Genomic DNA, 10,375 nt, shown 5'->3' with positions numbered 1-10,375 from the left:
TCCTCTTCTGTCCCTGAATGAACGGCTTCTTCACCCCTGATGAGGATCCATCTCCACTCTAGGTCTTGTATGTCCTCAGGTAATTCTCCACCCTCTCTCCGGTAGAGACTACATCAATAAAATTGGAGGCATTGCAACCCACCAGGCGCTCCAATTAAGGTCCTGGCAGAGTGTTCATGAACATGTTAGCCATTTCCTTCTCCAACATAGGAGGTTGAACACGGGAAGCTGTTTCTCTCCAGCGTTGAGCGTATTCTCTGAAGCACTCATTGCTTTTAAGAGACAGATTTTGAAGTTGAGTTCTGTCCGGAGCCATGTCTGCATTATACTGATACTGCTTCACGAAAGCCTCAGCCAAATCCCTCCAGCAACGGATGTGGGCTCTGTCCAGCCTCATAAGCAACTTTTCGTCATCGGAGTATGCAACCATTTTACGGAAATAGGCTTGCACATGGGTCTTCGAGAAAGAGTTGCCATTGTATTTGTCAAATATCGGGACCTTGAATTTCGGTGGCACTCTCAACCTGGGACCAGCCCCAAGTCAGCAACATCTACTCCCAGAGGATTCTGTCCTTCCACTGCCTTCAACCTCTCTTCCAATCTTCTAAACACGGGGTCCACACCATGACCCATACCAAAGTCTTCCTGCAGCAGGGGGAACTGATCGTCCTGATCATCATGAACGGGCTGTTGACCGGAGGTGACATGTAGGATTGGGATAGGCCCCGGTCCATTGGGTCCATTAGCCTCTTCAGCTGGAGGATCAGTCACCGTCTCTGGTTGAGCAGGGGGATTCCTCTGTATCATTTGCCTGATCTCTTGTTGTCCCTGAGCCACCCCTTGAACCACATCCATGAATTGATTCATGCGGTTTTTCATCTCGGCGAACTCTGCCTGTAGGCTTTCCATTACCCTCTGTTGCTTTCTGCGGGTACCGTACCGGTGAATGCCTGGGTCAGCTATCCTGCTGATTGGAACACCAAACAAACTGAGAACACTGTGGCGGTACCTGTTATGCAAGACATGCTAATGAATATGTAAATGCAATGACATGTTTATCAATTCCAAAGGTATTCTACCCCCTTGATTCCAGTCTCTCAATAGATAAACGATGTAAAAAAAAGACTAATCCGTTGATGAGAACCAAGAAAGTTCCGACTAGAATCAAGTAGAAGATATAAACCCCACAGAAATGGATAAACATGTGTGAATGATTATGAATGCAAAATGATGTGATGCAAAATAATGTGAATGCAGTGTAGTGGCATGGGAATCAGGATCGCTGTATCTGCTTGAACATCTGTCAGGTTGCACTGTCTGGAGAGAAATTAAGAGCACACCAAACAAAGGTCATGGGATGGATCATGTTATCCTTAATATCAACCACCCATTTTGGTGGATTATGGTTTACACCTTATCAACACCCAAGTTTCATTGATATTAAGGATACCTGATCGGATCAACCATGAATCAAGGGTTTGTTGCAAGTCACGAGCATGGAGTTTAGGTTAAGAACCACCCAAAAGGAGTGTACTAAGGTTTAAACCTGCCAAACATGTTCTACAAAAGGTTCCCATAGTCATAATCCCATCTTTCGAATATTATCGGAGGAACGACTACTCGTATTCCAAAAATATTCTCAAGAGAGACTCTTATGAGTGTAGTATCGCGTAACAATCGTATCAAATCTTACACTTGAACGACTTTCACACTACGTCCTACGAATAGGCCAAGATGGGTTTGGTAAACTAAGGTCCTCGGCTTCTAAGGTCTATATTGGAAAAAGTAATGTCTAACCACAACTTACTTGTGTGACATTATTGATCTCAACATGACCTCCACCAAGTTAATGGGCTTGCAAGTCAACTTGCTATGGAATAACTCCACACAAGTCGACAAGACTATGCCATTCTCCTATCCTAAGTGCACTCGAGTTCGGGTATAGAACTCATCTCACAAAGATCACCAAGCAGCCATAGCCAGCCAACAAATACAACAATGATATGTACACAATGCAATAAGGTAAAGCAGGTAAATAAATAACTGTACAAAAGCATGAACACCCAATAAACAAATAAACTACAAAAGCTAGGAGGGACTCGCTTAGGGAAACCGGGTCCCCAACAGAGTCGCCAGCTGTCGCAACCTGAAAAATACAGTGTGCGAAAAAACAACCGGCGAAAGAAAATGACAGAAGAGTCGCCACCGTGCGTTATTTATCCCAAAGGAGGGAAAGGAAACGCTCGAAGTAAACCTGAAAAGAGGAAAGGAAAAGACAAGGTCTCGCAACCAAATCTTGGGTTCGGGAGTCGGTTATGCGAAGGGAAGGTACTAGCACCCCTACGCATCCGTAGTACTCTACGGGATCCACTTTTGTAGTTCTTGTCTAAAGGGTGTGAGTTTATCTTGTGCTGTTTACTAAAAAAGGGGTTAAATGCAAATGACTCGCGCGGATGTCGCATCCACTGCATACGTATCTCATCTGAATATGAGAATCAGAGTCTTCGTAGCTCGGCTACCTATGGGTTAGGGGGGAGTGTGCTCGGTAAGACATCGCGTCTTATACCTACGTATCTCATCTGGAATGAGAATCAGAGCAAGCCGTAGTTCGGCTAACTACGGGGTTAAGGATTATGTTTTGGGGGCGGACGACGTTACTACGCAATCTACCGGATGCTCGACCTTTGGAGACTTACTCACCTGTAGTAGAAGGAGTAAACGTGTGTTTAGGAGAAGAAAAATCAATGAAGGGTTAGGGTTTGGGATGCTCATGCAAAAAGGCAGTCCTTGAAGAAGGAACCGCGCTACCTGCGAGGATACGAACACATACAAAACAAACATGTATAAAGTAAATGTGCCAACAAGGCATTCAGAATAAATCTCCCAAATGGTATCCAACAAGCAAAGTGGGATATCCAGCGAGCTATCCCTGCAAAAGTCATGTGAGCCTTCACGAAAACTCAACAAAAGGGTTAGTGAAACAAGATAAGGATTAGGAGAAAACATGCTATGACAAACGTAAGTCAGATTAGAGCAAAACAGTATGGTTTTTCATGGATAACAGTATGGTTTCAGAAACCTCAAACCATGTGGCATACACTTCAGAAATTAAACGATTAAGCATTTAAGGCATTATTTATACATTCATACATAATTATGAACTCGTGGGCAAAAACCTAATGAAATTCATCCATCATACCTCAAACATTCAGAGTATTCAACTTCAAAGCACAAAGGTAATGGGAATAAGGGCAAACCTGATTGGAGAGATCGGTTGAAATCAAATGGCACGGCTGGATTTGTAAACCAATGTTAGGGTTTGCTTGAGCTGAAAGTGTGTGAGTCAGAATGAACCTTTCAGAGTTGCCTGGAGGTTGCTCTGAACTCTGTTAGCTCTTCTCTCACTATCTTTTTCCCCAGGGTTCTTCTCTCACTATCTTTTTCCCAGACAGGGTAATAGGAATAGAATGGCCTTTTGTTTCACTGAAACTCTGAATTTATAACCTGATTTTTGTGGACCTGTGGGCTCAAATGAGAGAGGTCCAAGTCCAAGATTTTATTTATTTATTTATTTATTTATTTATTTATTTTCAAAACACGTGGGCTTTACCAAGCGAGCATGACAGCTCATGAACAAACCTTTGCTCCTTCAAGATTAACGTTTTGACTGACGAATAGACCCCTGTTGGAAGTAACTCAAGTCTTTCCCTTGTGTTGACTGATCATCTAAATAGAGCCCACAAAGTGTCCTGGATGATGTTCAAGCTTCTTGGATCCGATTCCGATTGCCATGATGAAATGCAAATGCTAAATGACCTAAAAATGAATGCATGCATGAGGTGTAAAGCGTATGCTTCCAGGAAAAATGAAGGGTAAATTTTGGGGTATTACACAATGTTTATCAAAAAATTCGGACGTTTTTTGCAAACAAAACAGTAGAAATAAAAAAACAAGAGAGCAATTTGACTGAATAACGACTTTTATTGATTGAAAATGGCCTATAAAGGCAAATACATCAGGAAGCAATTCCTAGGAAGAGGTAATTGCGCCAAAAGATAAAATAAACTATCCTATTGGCAATGTGAACACGGCATTCCACTATTTCCCAATTCTGTTATGACTCACAGATCTTCACTTTCCCCAAATTCTTTGCTTTCTGAGAAGAGTGATTGGACCGATCATATCCTTCAAGATGGTAGACACTGAAACACGATGAAGTACAGGTAACTCAGACTGTAGTCTTCGCTTTAATCCCTCTTTTGCCTGGCCCGCCTTTTCAGGTTTTCAATCCACCGGGATACCCATTTTTGCCTAAGCCACCTTTGCAGGTTTTCGACTTACCGGGTGTACATATTTTATTATTATTTTTTTATCCCTAACTTTTGCCCGAATCTTTTCTTTTCTTTTTTTCTTGGTTCGCCGGGATGCCCTTTTTGCCTGGACTTTCTTTTTTGTCCAGCGGGTCAATTTATGCGAAGTATTTTTTGACTACATCTGAATTCACAGAAGACGGAAAATCTTCACCATCCATAGTTGTAAGCATCAAGGCTCCACCAGAAAAGACCTTTTTAACAACATACGGACCTTCATAATTCGGAGTCCACTTGCCCCTGTTATCTGTACTGGGAGGAAGGATCCTCTTCAAAACTAAGTCACCTATCTGATAGCTTCGAGGACGCACTTTCTGATCAAAGGCCTTCTTCATCCTTCTTTGATATAGTTGTCCATGGCACACAGCTGCTAATCGCTTTTCCTCAATTAAATTTAATTCATCAAACCTGGCTTGAACCCACTCAGCCTCGTCAAGTTTTACATCCATCATCACCCTCAAAGAAGGGATTTCAACTTCTACTGGCAAGACTGCCTCCATGCCATACACAAGTGAAAACGGAGTTGCCCCGGTTGACGTACGCACTGAGGTACGATACCCATGCAAAGCGAAAGGCAATATCTCATGCCAATCCTTGTACGTCACAACCATCTTTTGCACAATCTTCTTAATGTTCTTGTTTGCCTCCTCTACAACACCATTCATCTTTGCTCTGTAAGGAGAAGAATTATGGTGTTCGATCTTAAAGTCTTTGCAAAGCTCTTTCATCATCTTGTTATTGAGATTCGAACCATTATCAGTGATGATTCTCTCAGGAACCCCATAACGACAGATAATTTCTTTCTTAATGAATCGAGCAACCACTTGTCTGGTAACATTGGCATATGAAGCTGCTTCCACCCACTTGGTAAAGTAATCAATCGCGACTAGGATGAAGCGATGTCCATTAGAAGCAGTAGGTTCAATCTTTCCAATCATATCGATGCCCCACATCGAAAATGGCCAAGGAGAATTCATAATATTCATAGGGTTTGGTGGTACATGCACTTTATCTGCATAGATCTGACATTTATGGCACTTCCGAGCGTATTTGAAACAATCAGATTCCATGGTTACCCAGTAATAACTGGCTCTTAACAATTTCTTGGTCATTGCATGACCACCAGCATGGGTACCGAAAGATCCCTCGTGTACTTCTTGCATTAACATGTCTGCTTCGTGTCTTACCACGCATCTGAGCAGAACCATGTCAAAGTTCCTCTTGTACAACACATCATCCTTGTTCAAGTAAAAGCTTCCAGCTAGGCTTCTCAGTGTCTTCTTTCCATTCTTTGACGCTCCTTCAGGATACTCTTGGCTTTTGAGGAAATTCTTAATATCATAAAACCACGGCTTCTCATCAATAACAGACTCGACTGCAAACACATACGCAGGCCTCTCGAGTCGATTCACAGCAACGTGTGGCACATGATTCTGCCAATGAACTTTAATCATGGAAGACAATGTGGCTAAGGCATCAGCCATTTGATTTTCATCTCGGGGTACATGATACAACTTTACTGTTTTGAAGAAAGTCAGGATCCTTCTGGTGTAATCTCTATAAGGAATCAAATGCGGCTGATGAGTATTCCAGTCTCCATTGACTTGGTTAATCACTAGAGCAGAATCTCCATAAATGTCCATAGTTTTGATCCTTAGATCGATGGCTTCCTCAATCCCCATGATACAGGCCTCGTACTCGGCTTCGTTGTTGGTTACTTCAAAAGTCAATCTGGCGGAAAAAGGTATGTGTGCACCTTTAGGATTAATGAGTACTACCCCAACACCATTTCCATTCACATTTACCGCCCCATCAAACATCAGTGTCCACTTGTCATCGGGATCCGGTCCTTCCTCGACAAGAGGCTCTTCACAATCTTTCATCTTTAAGTACATGATGTCTTCATCGGGGAATTCAAACATCATCGGCTGATAGTCATCAATTGGTTGCTCGGCAAGGTAATCAGACAGAATACTACCCTTGATGGCCTTTTGCGATGTGTACTGGATATCATACTCTGTCAAAATCATCTGCCAACGAGCCACTCGTCCGGTAAGAGCCGGCTTCTCAAAGATATACTTTACTGGGTCCATCTTAGAAATCAACAAGGTAGTATGGTTCAACATATACTGTCTTAGTCGGCGAGCAGCCCATGCCAAAGCGCAACAAGTTTTCTCGAGCAGCGAATATCTTGTTTCACAGTCGGTAAACTTTTTGCTAAGGTAGTATATTGCATGCTCTTTTCGACCAGACTCGTCATGCTGTCCCAATACACACCCCATCGAATTCTCTGTTACTGAAAGGTACATTATCAGAGGCCTCCCAGGAACTGGAGGTATAAGAATTGGAAGTTTCGGCAAATATTCCTTTATCTTATCAAAAGCTTTTTGACAATCATTGTTCCACCTGATTGCTTGATCTTTTCTTAGCAATTTAAATACCGGTTCGCACGTAGCTGTTAGGTGAGATATGAACCGCGCAATGTAGTTCAGCCTCCCTAAAAACCCACCAACCTGCTTTTCCGTTCTTGGTTCAGGCATTTCTTGAATAGCCTTTACTTTCGCTGGATCAACCTCAATCCCTTTCTTACTGACAATGAAACCTAACAGCTTTCCAGATCTCACTCCACACGTACACTTGTTTGGATTCAGCCTCAGTTTGAGACTTCGCAATCATATCATCCATGTACACTTCAATTTCTTTGTGCATCATGTCATGAAAGAGAGTCGACATAGCTCTTTGGTAGGTAGCACCGGCGTTCTTCAACCCAAATGGCATTACCTTATAACAGAACATGCCCCAAGGTGTAATGAATATCGTCTTCTCCATGTCTTGTGGCGCTATCTTGATCTGATTATAGCCAGAAAATCCGTCCATGAAAGAGAAAACCGAGGACTGAGCAGTGTTATCGACCAATGCATCAATGTGAGGTAATGGGAAGTCACCTTTCGGACTGGCTCTGTTTAAATCTCGGTAATCGACACACATCCTGACTTTACCATCCTTCTTCGGCACGGGTACGATGTTGGCCACCCAAGGGGGATAATTGGTAACTGCTAGAAAACCTGCATCCAACTGTTTCTGAACCTCCTCTTTGATCTTGACAGCCATATCAGGACTAGTTCTGCGAAGCTTTTGCTTTACCGAAGGACAACCTTCTCTGAGAGGTAGCATGTGCACCACAATATTTGTATCCAAACCAGGCATATCTTGATACGAGCATGCGAATACGTCCACATATTCTTGCAGCATTTCAATCAGCCCTCTCTTGACCTTTTCCTCTAAAGCAGCCCCTATCTTGATCTCTTTCTTTACGTCCTCAGTACCAAGGTTAATGACTTCCAACTCTTCCTGATGAGGTTGAATGACCCTTTCCTCCTGTTTCAATAGTCTGGCCAATTCTTTGGGGAGTTCACAATCTTCTTCACTCTCCTCTTCGGCTTGGTAAATGGGATTATCAAAGTCATACTGAGCCATAACAGAACTGTTTTTAATGGAATCCGCAAGATCAATTCTGCACGAACGATGTTTCATGCTTTATTTTAGAAAAGAGTTCAAGAAAGTCACAGAGAAAACATTGCCATTTTTATTATTTTGAAAATGAAAGTAAAAACAGAAAGACAGTGAGCACAAATTTGATTGCAAAACGTCCTTTATTGATGATAATCATTGAAAATTCAAAACATGATGTGGCCCTACAATGAACCACTACGCCCTGCGCAGAGCGTAGGGCTTTCATGCAAAATGAAAAACAGAAGGAAATTACTCTGTCTGAAGAGTAACTTGGACTATTTCTTCAGCAGTCTAGTTGTTGATCTTCTCCCCTGGAGCACACGGGTGCACCCAATTATCCATATCACAATCACTGTCACCATCTTCATTGTCTATTACAAAGACATCCCTGTGATTCATCAAGTTCAAATTTTCCCCATCTTCCACACTATTTACTCTGGGCCCTCCATGCTGAGGCATAGGATTATTCATCACATTCGGAGTAGGAGCGAAGTTAATCGTCTTGGCATCGATCAAGTCTTGGACTTTATGGTGAAAAGCCCGACAATTCTCGATGTGGTGCCCTGGCGCACCAGAATGAAAATCACAACGGACATTAGCATCATAACCAGCGGGAATCCTTGTTAATGGAGCCATAGTGCGAAGTTCAACAAACTTTAACTTGAGCAGTTCAGGGAGTAATTCAGCATAAGTCATTGGCAACAGATCAAAATGACGATCTGGCATTCTTTGTCTTGGTTGGAATTGGCGTTGCTGTTGTTGTTGTGGTTGTCCTCTTTGTTGTTGTTGAGGTGGGGTTGCTGGAATAGTCACAGTAGCAACTTGACGGTATTGTTGTCCTCTGTTTCCATTTCTCTGATTATGTATAGCATTTGTCTCACCCTCTCTCCTTCTGGGTGCCCCCGAAAATGGTTTCTTAGCACTTGAAGAACTTGAAGAACCAGGGTCTTGGATTTTTCCCTCTTTGATAAGACTTTCAGTTCTTTCTCCGCAAATCACAACATCCGAAAAACTACCAAACGGGCAACTTCCCATACGATCCATGAAAACACCTTGCAGGGTTCCAATGAACATATCTGTCAATTCTCTCTCCAACATCGGAGGTTGTACTCTCACAGCTAGTTCACGCCACCTTTGGGCGTATTCCTTGAAACTCTCACCAGTCTTTTGAAACAAACTCTACAACTGGGTTCTGCTCGGAGCCATGTCCATGTTATGCTTGTACTGCCTCAGAAAAGCTTCACCTAACTCTCTCCAGCTTCTGACAGATTCTTTTCTCAAGTCCATGTACCAATCCAAAGAGGCTCCAGACAAGTTGTCTTGGAAAAAGTACATCCACATTTTTTCATCGTCAGTATAAGCGGATATCTTCCGATAGTAAGCTTGCACATGAGTTCGGGGACAAGAAGTGCCATTGTACTTGTCGAAAGATGGCGCTTTGAACTTGTATGGGATCCTCAAACCATCAACTAAACCCATGTTAGAAACATCAAAACCCAAAGAATTATGGCACTCCATGGCGCGAATCTTTTCAGCAAGGGCGTCGACCTTTCTATCTCTCTCTTCCGCCTTTCCAAATTCCTCATCATCACTGGGAATGGTGAACATATCTTCTTACTTGTCAACCAAATTAGAAGGATGGTGAACTGGAGCACGTGTCGCTCGAGCATTAGCAGCCTCTGTAATGATGGGTTGTCCATTGATTCTAATACCACACAATTCGTCACCAGTAGCATGGTTGTTGATAGGGTTGGTAACAGCAGCGTCATCGACAGGGGTCCCTTCTAGCGGATTCTGACCGACAGGGGGAATCACAGTCTCTTGTCTCTGGACCAAGGCTCGGAGTTCCTCTTGCCCTTGCACTACCCCTTGCATCATACTCATGAATTGAGCCATGTTGGTCCTCATCTCTGCTAGATCTGCTTGAAAGCTTTCCATTACTCTCTGCTGGTTTCTGCGGGTACCGTACCGGTGAATGCCTGAGTCAGCTATCCTGCTAGTGAACACCAAATAATATAAGAACACCGTAGCGGTACCTGTTTTGCAAGATATGCAAATGAATATGTAAATGCAATGACATGTTTATCCATTTCAACGGGTGTTCTACCCCCTTGATTCCAGTCTCACGCAAGAATACCGAGTTATGGATAAACTTATGAGATCAAGATGCAATAAGGAAAACCATCATATAAATGGGTTCAAGAAGGGAAAGGCCTTAGCCAACAGTTCATCAAAAAAGGATCTCCACAACAAGCCTGTGGATCATCACTACAATATAATAAGTAAAGAGAGGAACAAAAATCAGGAATCAGCCTCCTGTATACAACCCATAAGGACTGCTCCTCACTTCAGCCAGTAGTACCACTGTGTCAGGATGATCTGGAGATTCTGTCAAACGCCGGATAAGCAGATTCCTCTTGTGAATAACTCCATCCAACTCGTTGATGTGCTTTCTGTAGTAATTCCCATCATCTTCTCCGAATACCTCTTCA

The sequence above is a fragment of the Lathyrus oleraceus genome, chromosome 6, assembly GCF_024323335.1.
Source record: "Lathyrus oleraceus cultivar Zhongwan6 chromosome 6, CAAS_Psat_ZW6_1.0, whole genome shotgun sequence".
Taxonomy (NCBI): domain Eukaryota; kingdom Viridiplantae; phylum Streptophyta; class Magnoliopsida; order Fabales; family Fabaceae; genus Lathyrus; species Lathyrus oleraceus.
This window is presented reverse-complemented; position numbering follows the sequence as displayed.